At 40.5% G+C, this 17,085-nt stretch overlaps 1 long non-coding RNA gene and 1 other non-coding gene across 2 annotated transcripts in view; one reads left to right on the forward strand and one right to left on the reverse strand.

Annotated features, from left to right (window-relative positions):
- The window catches only part of LOC126010988 (uncharacterized), a 585,811-nt gene that overhangs the window by 144,452 nt on the left and 424,274 nt on the right, over nucleotides 1–17,085 (forward strand). The window lies entirely within an intron of this gene.
- Nucleotides 13,057–13,118, reverse strand: LOC126012436 (U7 small nuclear RNA). The gene has a single exon (XR_007496909.1). It is a non-coding gene; the product is annotated as a U7 small nuclear RNA (small nuclear RNA).

Here is a 17,085-nt window from a genome sequence, read left to right on the forward strand (position 1 = left end):
CTCTCATTTCACTCACTCAGTTGAACAGAAAACAGCAGGCATTGCCTTGGCAAGGTTACAGGATAAATGTGCTGCTTCTAGGACATCTGCATCCAGAAAAACCTTTCTTTCTTCTCCCTGGGGCATAATCTTCGAAAAAACACATCTGTTATTCCGGATACATACCTAGCTAGGCTGATTTTTTTTCCTCCCTTGGAAGGAGAAATATTCTGTCAAGATAGGAGAAAGAGTTTTTCACACCCTCTGAATTGAACAGACCATTTGTGGATAAGGAAGGAAAAAAAAAAAGAAAAAGAAACTCACAGTATCTGGATGGAGTTGTAAAGTTTTTTTTTATAAAAAGAGGAGACTGGGGGTAGGTGAGACTGAGATTCAGAAAAAAGATAAAAAGGGGAGTATTAGATTAACAGTCAGGACCTTGGGTATATCAGTGATGTGGGGGCGGTGGTGGTAACAATATAGAGAAAGCACCGACTCAGCAATTAATTGATTCTTCTTTATATAAAAATAAGAATTGAATATAAAGTAAAAACAATTTTGCAGGGAAAGGAAGGAAGGGAAGGGAGAGTAAGTGTAAGGGAAGAGAGGGGAGGGAAAGGAAGAAGAGGGAAGGGATGGGAAGTCCTTCAGCATCAGGAGGTGAAAGTAGCTGGAAATGCTTTCAGAGTCTACTGAGTACTTCAGTGAGAGGTAGACCATAATTGTGGGTCGGCATCCCCCTAAACAATATACTATTGGTGGGCAATCTTTTTTTTTCAACTGAGCCAAATCTCGCCAAAACCACGATTGAATTTTTTTTTGAGAGCCACACAGGGCACACACTGACAGAGGCTAGGAGCAGAGTCCTGACTCCTGGAGCGGCCACCCGGCACACAGAAGAGCTGCATTAAAAAGTGTAAAGAGCCACATGTGGCTCTCGAGCCACAGGTTGCCCACCACTGCATATACAATCCAGCTGTCATTCCAAGGAACCAACTCTCCTTCCCTTTGCATTGGCTAAGGGCCATTACCTGCCCGTAGTATTGCTGCTTCCTAGGAAGTAAAGCCAAAATGAGGGAAGAACTCAACAGTCAGTGCTCCCTCATTTTTTTTGTTCCTTCACTTATTTTAGAGCAACTAAAATAAGTTAGTGGCTTATAAAATAAATAAGTGGCTTAGTAACTTCCACAGTTTTGAAGCCTCAGCTTTGGAAATTTAAAGAACAGCAAGGACAGTGATAATGACATGTAGTTCATTAGTTTGGTTCAGCATTTATTCAATAATATCCAAGTGCTGATCATATAACAATCAATGCGTTTAGTGTTCCATAGTGCTCAGGGATTTTTTTCCAGCTTGTGCTCAGAAATTATTCCTGGAGCAGTTTGTGGGACTATTGGTAGTGCTGGGGATTGAACCTGGATTTGCTGTATGCAAGGCAAGCACCTTGCCTGCTGTACAATCTCTCCAGCCTGGACAGTGACTGTTTTAAATACTAGATACATAGTAGAAGAAACCAGCATCCTTGCCCCGATGAAGTGGACTTTGATATGCAGCAGGTGATGCCACAGACAGGTGTATGTACAAAATAAGGGGTCATGAAACATCCCACAAATAAAAGCATAGGCCAATATGGTGGGAATATAGCTTAACCAGAGCACTACAGGGAAGGTTCTCGAGAAAGGGTGCTGGGATGAGGTTATGTTTGAGGAAAGTACTTACAGTGAGGTGGGTCCTAAAACTTAATGGGTAGCATCCTACAACTATCTAACCTACTCTTGTTTATTTTTTGTTTGCTTCTTTGTTTTTGTTTTTGGGTCACACTTGGAGGTGCTCAGGGGTTATTCCAGGCTCTGCACTCAAGGGTCATTATTGGAAATGCTTGAGGGACCATATAGGATGCTGGGGATAGAACCCAGGATGGGTACATGTAAGACAAAGGTCCTACTCACTGAGCCATTTCTCTGGCCCTTAGCTCCTGCTTTATATCTTTTGAGGAGACACTTAGCTTCTCTTTGCCTCAGGATATTGTGGAGGTTTCATGGGCATTAGCCCATCTTCTTAGATTGTAAACATCCAAATAGAATATAGTTCCGAAGGAACTGCTTGACCTCACTACTTGGAACTGTAAATTATTTTTCATGGCCTCTTCTTTGTTCTCAGATCTATCTCCTAGCTGCAGGGGGTGCAGATGACAAGACATAGCCCCCAGGTTGAGAGCTAGTACAGGAGTGCTAGTATTAGCCTTGCAAATGACAGATCCTCTTTTGATCCTTGATGCCATACCCTGAAGCAGCATCAGGGGTCACTCCTGAGCACAGAACCAGGAGTACTCCCTTTTCCTATATAAACACATAGAAATACAGGCTCCCTTCCTAAAAACAGATTACTCAACTTTCCTGGCCCTCTCTCATATCTGTATGGTGAGGCTCAGAACAGAAACAGTTTTTGTGCTGAGAGCAAGTGCACATCGTGTTCTCTAGAGGGCGCTGGACCAAGCGTTCCTCACTTCCCACCACTTGTCTTTTCTCAATACTGCATTAGAAATGACAGCAACAACATAAAAACCAGCAGGCAGACTGCTGCAGAAGCTGGATTCCCTGCTTGGGACATCAGGCGGGGAAAGGACACGAATCTAAGCCTGCGCAGAGGGGCCCAACTGTGAGTGTGAACTGTAAATATCTGTCTACTGTCCTCTTGTGTGAAACTCTTGGGAGTGGGGCAAAGGAGCTCCAGAAATCTGCTCTCCCTTTCCCGGAGGCCATTTCCAGGGCGGGACTTCAGAACATAAAAACCGGCAGGCAGACTGCTGCAGAAGCTGGATTCCCTGCTTGGGACATCAGGCGGGGAAAGGACACGAATCTAAGCCTGCGCAGAGGGGCCCAACTGTGAGTGTGAACTGTAAATATCTGTCTACTGTCCTCTTGTGTGAAACTCTTGGGAGTGGGGCAAAAGAGGCTCCATCAGAGCACGGCCGCTCCGCTTCGCTACGCAGCCGTGCGCTCCTTCTAAGAAAAGAACACCATTGCAACAATAAGAAAAAATCACACTAAGAACTGTGTTATATCAGAGAAGCAAGCATTTCTCTCTGGACTGTCTTCTCTGTGGTATGCTCGGGCCTAAGATTTGACCCAGTGTGAGGCTTCATCCATGGAGGACTCCCCTCCCTTAGAGGCAAGTCAGCCCATCCAGAAAGGGAGGAGCCAGAGGAGTGTGCTGCCTACATCATATAGACAATGAATACCACCACAACACGTAGAAAAACCCACAATACAAGTGTGACAATGGGGAAACAACGCAGGCCAGCATCAGACATAGAGAATGAAGAAGACAATTCTGAGGACCAGATAATGACTGAACAACTAATCAACCTCTCAGATAAGGACTTTAGACTAGCAATATGGAAGGTGCTCAACAGACTCCAAGAAACCATGGATCGAGTTGAACAGAACACTAATAAGAACCAAGAAAATATGAAGGCAGAAATGACAAAACTCCAAACTGAAATAACATGTCAACTAACAGGACTGAAAAAGTCAGTAAACGAAGTGAATGACAAAATGGATAAGCTCTGGGACAGGGTATCAGAAGCTGAGAATAGACTTGGTGCTGTGGAAGATGAGATACATAACAATTCCATACAGCAGGAGAGATTGGACAAAAAACTTAAAGCAAATGAGCAGACAACGGAAAAATTAGTCAAAGAATGGGAACAGATGAAAATAGAAGTCTATGATAAGATCAACAGAAACAACTTAAGAATCATTGGCGTCCCAGAGACCCAGGAAGAAAATTCCCAGGAAGAATCAATGGTCAAGAACATCATTAAAGAGAAACTTCCAGAGCTAAAGAATATAGGTGATCAAATCCTGCATGCTCGAAGAGTACCAACCAAAAGAGACCCCAGAAAAACCACCCCAAGACACATCCTAGTCACAATGACAAATCCCACAGATAGAGACAGAATTCTGAAAACAGCAAGATCAAAAGGGGAAATTACATTCAAGCAAGCATCCTTGAGATTTACAGCAGACCTGTCACCAGAAACACTCAATGCCAGAAAGCAGTGGTGGGATATTGTGACAAGACTGAATGAAATGAATGCTTCACCCAGAATACTATACCCAGCAAAACTCACTTTCCGGTTTGACGGAAGAATACATGGTTTCACTGACAAAAAGCAGCTCAGAAACTTTACAGACACAAAACCAGTCTTAAGAGAAAAACTGAAAGACCTAATTTAAGACAAGACTAACCAAAAGACACCAAATTTCGATATAAAGATGGCATTAAATCCCAGGACAATTCTTTCTCTCAACGTCAATGGACTAAATGCACCAGTCAAGAGACACAGAGTGGCTAAATGGATCAAAAAACTCAATCCAACCTTCTGCTGCCTACAAGAAACACACCTGAATAGTCAGAACAAACATAGACTCAGAATAAAAGGCTGGAGAAAAATCATCCAAGCAAACAACACCCATAAAAAAGCTGGAGTGGCCATACTAATATCAGATAATGCAAACTTTATACTCAGGAAAGTTGTAAGGGACAAAGATGGACATTTTATATTAATCAAGGGGTACGTAGAGCAGGAAGAATTCACTCTCCTAAACATATATGCACCAAATGAGGGGCCAGCAAAATATTTAATACAACTGTTGACAAATCTGAAAAATAATATCAATAACAACACAATAATTGTGGGGGACCTTAACACGGCTTTGTCAACACTGGATAGGTCAACCAGACTGAAACCCAACAAGAATATACTAGACCTGAGGAGAGAAATGGAAGAAAGAGGCCTAGTGGATATATATAGGACACTCCACCCCCAGAAACCTGGATACACATTCTTCTCCAATGTACATGGGACATTCTCCAGGATAGACTACATGCTGGCACATAAAACATATCTCCATAATATCAAGAGGATAGAAATTTTGCAGACTACCTTTGCTGACCACAAGGCTCTGAAATTATTTGTGAATTCCAAAGGGACTCAGAAGAAAAACATTAACACCTGGAAGTTAAACAGCCTCATACTCAATAACCAGTGGGTCCGAGATGAAATCAAGGAGGAAATCAAAAGGTTCCTGGAAACAAATGACAATAAAGACACAAACTATCAGAACTTATGGGACACGGCAAAAGCAGTACTGAGAGGAAAATTTATAGCTTTGCAAGCACACATCAGGAAGGAAGAAGGAGCTTACCTGAGTAGCTTAATGACACAGCTAATAGAACTAGAAAGTGCTCAACAAAAGGACCCAAGAATAGGAAGACAGAAGGAAATAACAAAGCTGAGAGCAGAAATCAATGAAGTGGAAACCCAAAAAACAATCCGAAAGATCAACAAAAGCAGAAGTTGGTTCTTTGAAAAAATAAACAAGATTGATAGACCACTGGCAAACCTAACAAAGAAAGAGAGAGAGAGAAACTTGATAACTCGTATTAGGAATGAAAAAGGAGAGATCACTACTGATATGACAGAGATTCAAAGGATAATCAGAAACTACTTTGAGAAACTCTACGCCACTAAAAATGAGAACCTGGAAGAAATGGATAAATTCTTGGACTCTTATAATCTTCCACGGTTGAAGGAAGAGGATGTAGCATATCTAAACACCCCCATCACCATTGATGAAATCAAAACGGTAATCAAAGGTCTGCCGAAAAACAAAAGCCCAGGCCCAGATGGATTCACTAATGAATTCTTTCAAACTTTCCAAGAGGAACTACTACCAATCCTGGCAAGACTCTTTCATGAAATTGAACAAACGGAAACACTTCCAAATAGCTTTTATGAAGCCAACATCACCTTGATACCTAAACCAGACAGAGATGCTACAAAAAAGGAAAATTACAGACCAATATCGCTGATGAATGCCGATGCAAAGATCTTCAACAAAATCCTGGCAAATAGGATTCAATGCCTCATTAAGAAGATCATCCACTACGATCAAGTAGGTTTCATCCCAGGAATGCAAGGCTGGTTTAACATCCGTAAATCCATCAACATCATACACAACATCAATAACAAGAAAAATAAAAACCACATGATCATATCAATAGATGCAGAGAAAGCATTTGATAAGGTCCAACACCCATTCTTGATCAAAACTCTCAGCAAGATGGGAATGGAAGGAACCTTTCTCAATCTAGTTGAAGCCATCTACCACAAGCCAATGGCAAATATTATCCTCAACGGAGAAAAACTAAAAGCCTTCCCTCTAAATTCTGGTACAAGACAAGGCTGTCCTCTCTCACCACTCCTATTCAACATAGCACTGGAAGTACTTGCTATAGCAATTAGGCAAGAAAAAGATATCAAGGGAATTCAGATAGGAAAGGAAGAAGTCAAGCTCTCACTGTTTGCAGATGACATGATACTCTACTTAGAAAACCCTAAAGACTCCACCAAAAAGCTTCTAGAAACAATAGACTCATATAGCAAGGTGGCAGGCTACAAAATTAACACACAAAAATCAATGGCCTTTCTATACACCAATAGCAATAAGGAAGAAATGGACATTAAGAAAACAATCCCATTCACAATAGTGCCACACAAACTCAAATATCTTGGAATCAACTTGACTAAAAATGTGAAGGACCTATACAAAGAAAACTATAAAACTCTGCTCCAAGAAATAAGAGAGGACACGCGGAAATGGAAACGCATACCCTGCTCGTGGATTGGCAGGATTAACATCATCAAAATGGCAATACTCCCCAAGGCATTATACAGATTTAATGCTATCCCTCTAAAGATACCCATGACATTCTTCAAAGAAGTGGATCAGGCACTTTTGAAATTCATTTGGAACAATAAACACCCTCGAATAGCTAAAGCAATCATTGGGAAAAAGAATATGGGAGGAATTACTTTTCCCAACTTTAAACTGTACTACAAAGCAATAGTTATCAAAACAGCATGGTATTGGAATAAGGACAGGCCCTCAGACCAGTGGAATAGACTTGAATACTCAGAAAATGTTCCCCAGACATACAACCAACTAATTTTTGATAAAGGAGCAGGAAACCCTAAATGGAGCAGGGAAAGCCTCTTCAACAAGTGGTGTTGGCACAATTGGATAGCCGCTTGCAAAAAATTGAACGTAGACCCCCAGCTATCATCATGCACGAAGGTAAAATCCAAATGGATTAAAGACCTCGATATCAGCCCCAAAACCATAAGATATATAGAACAGCACATAGGCAAGACACTCCAGGACATTACAGGCATCTTCAAGGAGGAAACTGCACTCTCCAAGCAAGTGAAAGCAGAGATTAACAGATGGGAATATATTAAGCTGAGAAGTTTCTGCACCTCAAAGGAAATAGTGCCCAGGATACAAGAGCCACCCACTGAGTGGGAGAAACTATTCACCCAATACCCATCAGATAAGGGGCTAATCTCCAAAATATACAAGGCACTGACAGAACTTTACAAGAAAAAAAACATCTAATCCCATCAAAAAATGGGGAGAAGAAATGAACAGACACTTTGACAAAGAAGAAATACAAATGGCCAAAAGACACATGAAAAAGTGCTCCACATCACTAATCATCAGGGAGATGCAAATCAAAACAACGATGAGATACCACCTCACACCACAGAGAATGGCACACATCACAAAGAATGAGAACAAACAGTGTTGGCGGGGATGTGGAGAGAAAGGAACTCTTATCCACTGCTGGTGGGAATGCCGTCTAGTTCAACCTTTATGGAAAGCGATATGGAGATTCCTTCAAAAACTGGAAATCGAGCTCCCATATGATCCAGCTATACCACTCCTAGGAATATACCCTAGGAACACAAAATCACAGTACAAAAACCCCTTCCTTACACCTATATTCATTGCAGCACTATTTACCATAGCAAGACTCTGGAAACAACCAAGATGCCCTTCAACAGATGAATGGCTAAAGAAACTGTGGTACATATACACAATGGAATATTATGCAGCTGTCAGGAGAGATGAAGTCATGAAATTTTCCTATACATGGATGTATACGGAATCTATTATGCTGAGTGAAATAAGTCAGAGAGAGAGAGAAAAACGCAGAATGGTCTCACTCATCTATTGGTTTTAAGAGAAATGAAAGACATTCTTGCAATAATAATTTCCAGACACAAAAGTGAAAAGAGCTGGATGTTCCAGCTCACCATAGGAAGCTCACCACAAAGAGTGATGAGTTTAGTTAGAGAAATAACTACATTTTGAACTTTCCTTATAATGAGAATGTATGAGGGAAATGGAGAGCCTGTTTAGAGTACAGGCGGGGGTTGGGTGGGTAGGAGGGAGACTTGGACATTGGTGATGGGAATGTTGCACTGGTGATGGGTGGTGTTCTTTACGTGACTGAAACCCAAAAACAATCATGTATGTAATCAAGGTGTTTAAATAAAAAAAAAAAAAAGAAATGACAGCAACTTGTGTGGAAGCCTCCAGCACATGAACGCATGACCTTGACATTCAGTGACTCCAACAACCCTTCCTCTTTCTTCCTCTCCATTCCCATAAGGTTTCAATCTTTTCTGTGTAAGTCAGAGCTGAAGGGGCACATAACTAGTAAAGTAGGCTCAAGGGAAAGAATCTCTTTGAGTTTTCTTTGGAAACTCCTTTGGAATGCCAGACTATGTTCTCATCCCTTTACTTCTATGTAAACCTATTTGATGCTCACGTTGGCATGCTAAGGCCCATAAGTGAAATATGCCCACTTGATAGTAATAAAAACAGAGGTGCAGCAATATCGAGTTTCTGAGCCCAGTAGTCATAGAGCTTTCCATTGTTGCTTTCTTCAGAACTTTGGGACCAATCATTGCAAACTCCCGGCTCCCTGTCTTCTGAGAATTGAGACAGTCCCTGGCTCAGTATGGAGGGGCATACCAAAAATTTCCAGGAACCAAAACATGGAGGCTGTTTCTAGCCTCTGAAAACCAATAACCCTTTCCTTTCCGTTTGATGGAAAAAACATCTGGCTTTGAAAAATAGCTAGAGCACTTGATCAGTCAGCCTGCTGGCACACTGTTGGTATTTAATTTAGGATCGAAGGTTAGATTAGCAATCACCTGACCTGTCATCCCTTTCTACTGTTTTCTCTCTGGACCTGTTGGGATGACATAAGATTGTCAATGCAAACTTTATACTCCTGGTGTCTCTCCCTCCCTCCTGCTATTTTCCTCTTCCTATCCATTGTTATCTATCTCTGTCATCTTTATTCTCATTATTTCCTTGGCTTATCCCCTTTTCTTCTCTTTCTTTCTCCTCTAGGGAGGAATGTGTATACTTGATTCATTTCAAGGCCATTCCTTGCTGACCATAGATCATCTGTCCATGAGTTGTCAATGCTGTGCTGGGGCAAATGGACAGAATCAAACAAAAATGAATTCAAATACTTTGGGGCTTACTTACTTTGTAATCTTGGATAAAATATTGAACTTTTATCTCTTTAACTGTGGATCAGATCTATTTATGTGTATACTCATGATTGGCCTGAGGTATGTGATTCATAGATGTATTTCTCATTTTTATTGTTGTTATTCAAATCATTAGATTTCCTTATAAAGTTAGGGTCTCGCTTGTCAGTCTAGTGCCACCAGGATCTTGGATGTTTTCTCAGAGTCTGAGTCAATCAGAGATGATCCTGATGGAGCTTTAGGAACTTGTCCTCAGAAGAGGAGCCTGGAAGAGTCAGTTGCACAATTGAAGAAATACCTTGGTTCTCTCCCTCTAGGACCAGCCTTAGGCTTCCTTTCTGCCTCTCCAGCCACCTGGTCTTCTCCCAACTCCCTGCTTCCTGTTCCAGGTCCCCACTGGGATTGGAGCCCAGCCCGAGAACCAGAGCCCAGTGAGATCTCAGGTTCCTGCCAGTTCTGAATTCCAGTACTTGGGGCTACTGCTGGTTTGGCTGATGTTTCAGATGACACTGTGACAGCCAGGTATTGAGGAGTGAGGCAGAGAAGGCCTGGACTTGGCTTCCCTCTGCTCCCATAGGATAGAGGCCTTTCTCATCACCATCCAAGCCAGCATAAGAGCAAGGGTATCAATGGAAGACATTCAGGCAATAGAGGAGTAGGATTTAGATATATTTTGGGATATCTGAAGCAATACCCCCACTGTATAGGAAATGATATTGGCACTAGAATTTGAAGACTTGGGTCTCAATCAAAACTGTCCTGTATTAATTTTGAAAACTTTTATCTTCTCAGGGGACATTTCTTATCATCAACTGCCAATTATTTCACAGGGTTACATCTAGTACAGTGGTAAGCAATGTCCAGTCTATTCCTTATTAAAATACCCATAGTAGAGGATCTTCATATTGGATTTCTGCTTTGCTTAAAGAAACAATATGTTTCAAGCAATATTATTTATGGCACAAATGGCAACATGGCATTAAAGGTACAATAAAGTGTACACATTAAAGGAATGCACTTCCCATGGGACATTTCTTGAGTTCACAGCAAATATTTGTTTCTCAGTTTCAACCTTGCGTTTGTCCCCTAACCCCTACCAGTCTCCATTTCCTCCTCTATAAAAATGAAACTTGGTTAGCACCTACTATATATAGTTGTTTGGAAGATTCTGAGAGCTAAGAGATTTAGCGCTATTTGACCATAACCATCCCAAGGAAGTTTTTGCCTCAATATTAGCCATTATTATCTATACCCAACTCTCCTTTTCTACCTTTGCTGTCTCCCTCCCTAACAGCCTTTCTCTTCTGACCATATTTCATTGAGAAGTTGATTTTTTTAAGATGAGTTGATAAGACATACTTCCCTGGAACTTGGGGAATGAGATTGATGAGCCTAAATAAGAGTATGTGTGCTTGTATGCATGCATGTGTGTGTACATGAGAGAGGATGAGATTGGAGAAGAGGAAGAAAGAAGGATTTATGACAGATATGCTCAACATCTTCAGGACAGGTAGCCTTTTACTTCTCATCTGAATATACCAAGGGCACAGGAAGAGAAACATAGAACCACAGAGACAGGACAGAGAGGTAGTCGGGAATGAAGGAGGAAAAGAGAGACTAACATTCGAATGGAACATGAAGGGGCAGGGAAAAATCCAGTAGCCTGGTTCATTTCTGGCTTCTCATGTCTTCTTGAATAATCTTTCTGATTCAGGCTGTCTAAATTTATGTGCACTGCAGCTGCAAAAAAATTTTACATCACAGTGGCGTAACACAGAATACAAGATTCTGCCCATTCTATGTGTAAACCTATGTGCTTTCTCCTCCTCTTCTTCCTCCTCCTCATTCAGGGTAATGATTTTTTATCTTCACCTTCTTCCCTTATCACTATGATAAGGAGAATCAGCCAGGCAAGTGTGTGCAAGCTCTAAACTATCCTTTCGAAAGTGACACAGATTGCTTCTGCTCACAATTTCTTCAGCCAAATAAGTCAGGTGACTATATTCATTTTAAAAGGTATTGCGAAGTACAATGTTACTATGTTAACAATAAAGGTACCAAGGCTACTTCTGAATAACTATGCCAACCACTAGTGCTTTTTATCTCCTTGGTTCACCTTAAATTGCATTCAGTCATACAAGAGAATAAACACAAGTTCTAACAGAAGCCATAAGAAAAAAATTCTCAGTGTTCCTGTACATGTGCATGTCAGCTAGAAAATACGGTGAATACTTCTGGATCCCAGAGAAGAAGCCAAGCAGAGAGAGAGAGAGAGAGAGAGAGAGAGAGAGAGACAGAGACAGAGACAGAGACAGAGACAGAGACAGAGACAGAGATGGAGAGACAGACAGAGAGACAGAGAGACAGACAGACAGAGAGACATACAGACAGAGACATACAGAGAGAGAGAAGAGTGAATGAGGGAGGGAGAGAAGGAAGGAAGGAAGGAAGGAAGGGAGGGTGGGAGGGAGGGAGGGAGAGAGGGAAAAGGAAGGGAGGGAGGGAAGAAGGAGAGGGAGAGACAGAAAATGTATCTAAAAGGTGATGTTTGAGCTATTATAATAGGGAGGATGACAATATTAGCCTACAACCTTTCTGATGACCTCCTGGAAACTGTACATTGAGTGGCCTGTGATATGGGGGGAGTTTGAATTTGGGTCATACAGGCTAGAGCCTACAGCCCTGTTTTTCAGAGCAGAATGAGCTGGTGAATGGCAAGCACCTCACATATTATATGACATGACTAGCAATTGAGAAAGTGTTACTTGTCTTTCCTTATCTCTTTGCACTACAGTCTTTCCTTTTTAGGTACCATGGCAGCAAAGTTTTCTTCTTATTTTCCCTGGGGAATCTAAACACTTCATACTGGCAGTGGCACTCAGAGCCTCGTGATTGAGGGGATTGCCATTTCACTGGGAAGACTAGTTTAATTGTTGGCATAAAGTTCGTTATCTTGGTGTTATAAGCCAACAGACTTGAGGCTCTGAGATACCATCTGTTTCTGAAAAACATTTTTTCCCCTGGAATCTTCTCTGAGAAAATCATTTTCCACTTCACTTCAGGCATACTTTTTTTTTTACCTATTAGTGAAAGTATTGAGAGATTCTTTTCTTATGAACAATAACCTGTGAAATTAAAGTTAAGTGTTGAATATATATATATTTTGTGCCAGGGATCTAGTGATGGCCTCATATGTCTGAGACACATACTCTACTGCTGAATTAAATGCCCTATTCCAGGATTGTATTTCTATGATTTATATTTCCAAAAGTGAAAGTGACTCCCTTCTTTAAATAAAAACATGCCAATAAGTCCTTATTAAGTACAGAATAAGATTTAGATAGACAGTATGTACCTGAACAACATTGTCCAGGTTGTTGGGCACTCCCTAAATTTATGGATTTTTCCCCTACCACTCTCCTATGTCTAACACTGAAATCAGTTGTACAGCAAAATAATTAGCAAAGCATTTGGTTTCAAGTCATAGAAACCCAAAATTACAGGCTTAAGCAACAATGAAATCTATCAGCTTCTGCCAATAGATTAACAAGTCAAGCTTGGATTGAATCTGTGGTTCTTTAATATCACCAAAGTCCTAAAAAGACTGATGAAATGTCTCTTAATGTTTCTTTAAGGGCCATCTTTTTTTTTGGGGGGGGGGACTTCTGGTGGAGACAAGAAGGCCTGCTGGACAAATTCTAAAAGAGCTCTAACACTTAAGGGCTATATTTTACTGAGCCATTTTTACCTTCTTGAGGTCTCATTGTGGCCAGAATATCAAAGGACTCCATGCCTTCTGCTTTCCTTAAGAAGTAGGATAGCATTTCTATTGCTTCAATTAATGAACTGGTTTCCAAGCTTCCTCTAAATATATAAATAAATAACTTATTTATATATAATGACCTTATAAAATAAATGATTTTTTAATAAGTTGCTCACTCTGACTGCAGATAATGTACGCATCACATTGAACCAGGAAGCTTGTTTCTGTGTTCATTCCAGAATAACTCCCAGAGAGTCATTGAGTTGGACAAGCCAACCTCTACCCCAACCCAAATTCTACCTGAATTTGATATCCTTGTTTTTTCTTCATCTATAAGGAAGGACTCAGAAAATGCTAAGACTTCAACTATCAAGACAGTGAATGTGGTCAGCAAAGAACCTTGCTGATATACTTAATCTACATTTGAGGAATATATAATCCAGGTATTCTACCAGGCAAAACCTGGGGAAGAATTTGGGGGATTACAAACATAGAACATTTTAAGCATCTGTTCACATGCTTTGATAGAAATAAAAATACATTGCAATATGAACCAGAGTAGAGAGATTCATTGTGGGGATTAAAAGTGGGTGAATTTAGAAGGATTTTGGGAAGAGACACTGGTCTAAGATTTGGTAGGAATCCTGGATTTAATCAGAGAATAAATTGGAAGAAAGAATAGTGTTCTATATAGTGTTCCTGATCCACAAAATATTCAAAGGCAAAACAATGGGCAAAAGCAAGGTGATTTGGGTTATGCAACTAGTTTGATGCAGAACAGAGTCTAGACTCTGACAAAGAAAACTCTGGGATGGCATATAAGTTCTGCCACTTAGTGGTCATGTGATGGATAAGATCCAGGGTATTGCTGGACTTCAATTTCCCTATGATAGAATAGAGGAGATACTACATTAATAGTATGAATAAAGAATAAATGAGGCATGACGTGTAAAGCACTTGGGCTATGCTGTCACAGATATACTGTAAAGTGTCCTTGTTAGGACATATGTACACATGGCACACATATGTTCATCTGTTTGGAAGAAACTGAGCAGGGAATAAGAAAGTGTGAAGAAACCTGTAAAGTTGTATGTTAAAGGGCTGTCTCAATTATCTTTTGTTTCCAGCCCTGGTGGAAAGTCATGATCTGAAAACTGTAAAGAATTCTGTGGTTCTTTTCTATTTTGATAATTAAGATCTAGACTTAGGGACATTTTACATGATCATAGCAATGCTATAATCTTATCATTATCAAAATAAATAGAGCTTAGCAATTTTCTTAGCACTGAAAATGAGTTCAGGATATTTTGTGCTGCTTACAGGCTTATGATCTGGACCTAGAGAGAGATGTCTATTCTGTATCTCAATTTTCTGAATGTACATACCTTCCAATCCCATGTGCAATGTATTGGCTCTGAAGTTTGGGGAAATTAAGCAGTCCATCTGCCATCATGAAAATGGAAAAGCATCAAGGCTGTTGGAGCTAAGGGCTTTTACTTCACTCTGTATTTTTTCTTTTTTTTTTTTTTATTGCGACTGAAGTTCATTACACAGAATTATTTACAGTACATAGTGACAATGAATGAATGGAATTCCCACCACCAATGTTGTCCTCCCTCCACTCCTGTTCCCAGCATGTCTCCCACATATCCCTCCTTTACCCCCCAGAATCCTAGTGCAACTGGTCTCCACCTTACAGCTTGTTATAGATTGGGTTTATTCTGTTTGGTGTTCCAATCTGGTCATTTTTTATTTACACTACATGTTCATATGACTGGTCCTGGTCTCATTCTTTTCCCCCTCAATTTATGAGGCTGAATGATTCAAGTTATGCTATTCTGTTGGAGATAAAAAGGTTAAAGAAAAGAGAAGAAAAAATTTGGTATCAACTACTAAAAAAGAAAAAAATTACTGAATAATATCTACAAAAGTGAAAAAGAAAGAAAAAAGTGGAAGAAAAAAGAGAATGAAAATAATATCAAAAAACAAAAAAAAAAAATAAAACAAAACAAAACCAGAAAAAGTGTTGCAGTGGCAGGGTTTGGTGTTACCCCACCTTTTTTTTTGTATTGGCACAGTAAGTATTGGGGAAGGAAGGAAATTCCCATGGCCTAAGAAATTCAGGGTTTCTCCACTCTTGAAGCATATTGTCATGGGAACAACCACTTGCTCCATACCTTCTCATTGCCATATCCCAGGTTTTTTTTTTTTTTTTTTTTTTTTTTTTTGTGGTGTCAGGAACCTTTTCAAGCAATCTTGGTATTTGCGCAGGTCCTAGGACAAGGCCTAGGATAGAGTCTTTTTAATGTTCTAGAGGTACTGTTCCAACATTGTTGGTGTGTTCAGTTTTCTGTATCATGTGCTCCATGTTTTTGCTCGTTCCCTAAGCCGAAGTCTAGGAAATTATGGTTCCAAAGGTTCTGCTCAGTCTCTGTTGTCAGAATTGGACCTCTGTACTAAGAAATCTTGATTTTTGTAAGAGACCTGGGCTATAGCCTAGGGTAGGGTTTTCCTTAATGGTCTCAAGGTACATTCTGCCCAGTCACGTTTGTCAAAGTCAGTTTTCTGTAGTTAGCGCTCTTATTTTTCATACTTCAAAGGACGATACATCTTCTGATTTCCACTTAGTGTTAGGTGATGTGATAGGACCTCCTGGTCTTAGGTCAAGCTGTCATTTCCTCGCTGTCCTTGTTGTCATATTAACACTGGCACAAGTATATCTCCCAACGGAGCTTAGTTCCTGGTGTTGTTGCAGGGGGTTGTTTCAGTTCTACGTCTGGGATCTGGGATTTGAGAATGAACTAACACTGTCCAATCTCGTGGAGACTGAGTTGTATCCACATGACATATGTCCAGGATGGGAGGCACCCTTGTATAAAAAGTGTGAGTTCTTATCCTTAGAAAATAAGACCTTGTGTCTGAGTCCATGATTTCCCCTTATTTACTGTGCCTATACAAAAACGTATGGTGTCCTTTTCTATTGCTGGTGTTATTCCGGGTAAGGATGACAGGCTACACATACAGTATGTGTGGTGTGGTTTGAGCTTTTATCCCAGGCAAGACGTTTTCTTGGTTTTTGTACCAAGCAGCACCAAAACTGGTGAGGGTAGAGAAAATATGTATATATAAAAAATAGAACATATAAATAAAATTGAGATATTAAAAAAAAAGGAAATTGAGAAAAAAAGGAAAAAAAGGTATTTGAAAAAAGAAAGTGATGGGGGAGGCTATCTGTATGTTTAGGAATACATATCTTAAGATACATTATTATAAAGGTATTAAGCTTACGTAGGCAATATAGGCCTCCCAATTAGGTCTTCTGAGATATTCTTGTGGGGAGTGAAAGCCAAGGGACTTTTTCATATCACAGACATTGGTAGCAGTGGTCCTCAAACTATGGCCCGCGGGCCACATATTGTATTTGTATCTGTTTTGTTTCTTCATTGCAAAATAAGATATATGCAGTGTGCCTAAGAATTCGTTCATAAGTTTTGTTTTTACTATAGTCAGACCCTCCAATGGTCTGAGGGACAGTGAACTGGCCCTCTGTTTAAAAAGTTTGAGGACCCCTGGTAGAGTTTAAGATATGATTTGTGGCATTTCAGAGTCCTGTAGTGTCCGTGAGCTGGGGGTTTTGCTGCAGCTAAATCCAGTATCATGCAACCGTCCACGATTTGATGGGGGTGAGAGGGGTCACAAGCTTGAGTCAGGAGGCTTGTTGGTTGTGGTTTCTTGCTGAGACACAAGATGAGGGATCCAGCGGGTGTCTTTCATTGAGGAGCTGGATGTGGTCTGTTGGGAAGGAGGACGGTCTTGGTGCCTAACGAGTTAAAAACTGAGGGTAAAGAGGGTTAAATAAGGGGGAGATAACAAATCTGGGTTGGAATATGGGGGGAGTAGAAAGGTCTCTGCGTGTGGAAAG

The sequence above is a fragment of the Suncus etruscus genome, chromosome 6 (genome assembly GCF_024139225.1).
Source record: "Suncus etruscus isolate mSunEtr1 chromosome 6, mSunEtr1.pri.cur, whole genome shotgun sequence".
In the NCBI taxonomy this organism is placed as follows: Eukaryota; Metazoa; Chordata; class Mammalia; order Eulipotyphla; family Soricidae; genus Suncus; species Suncus etruscus.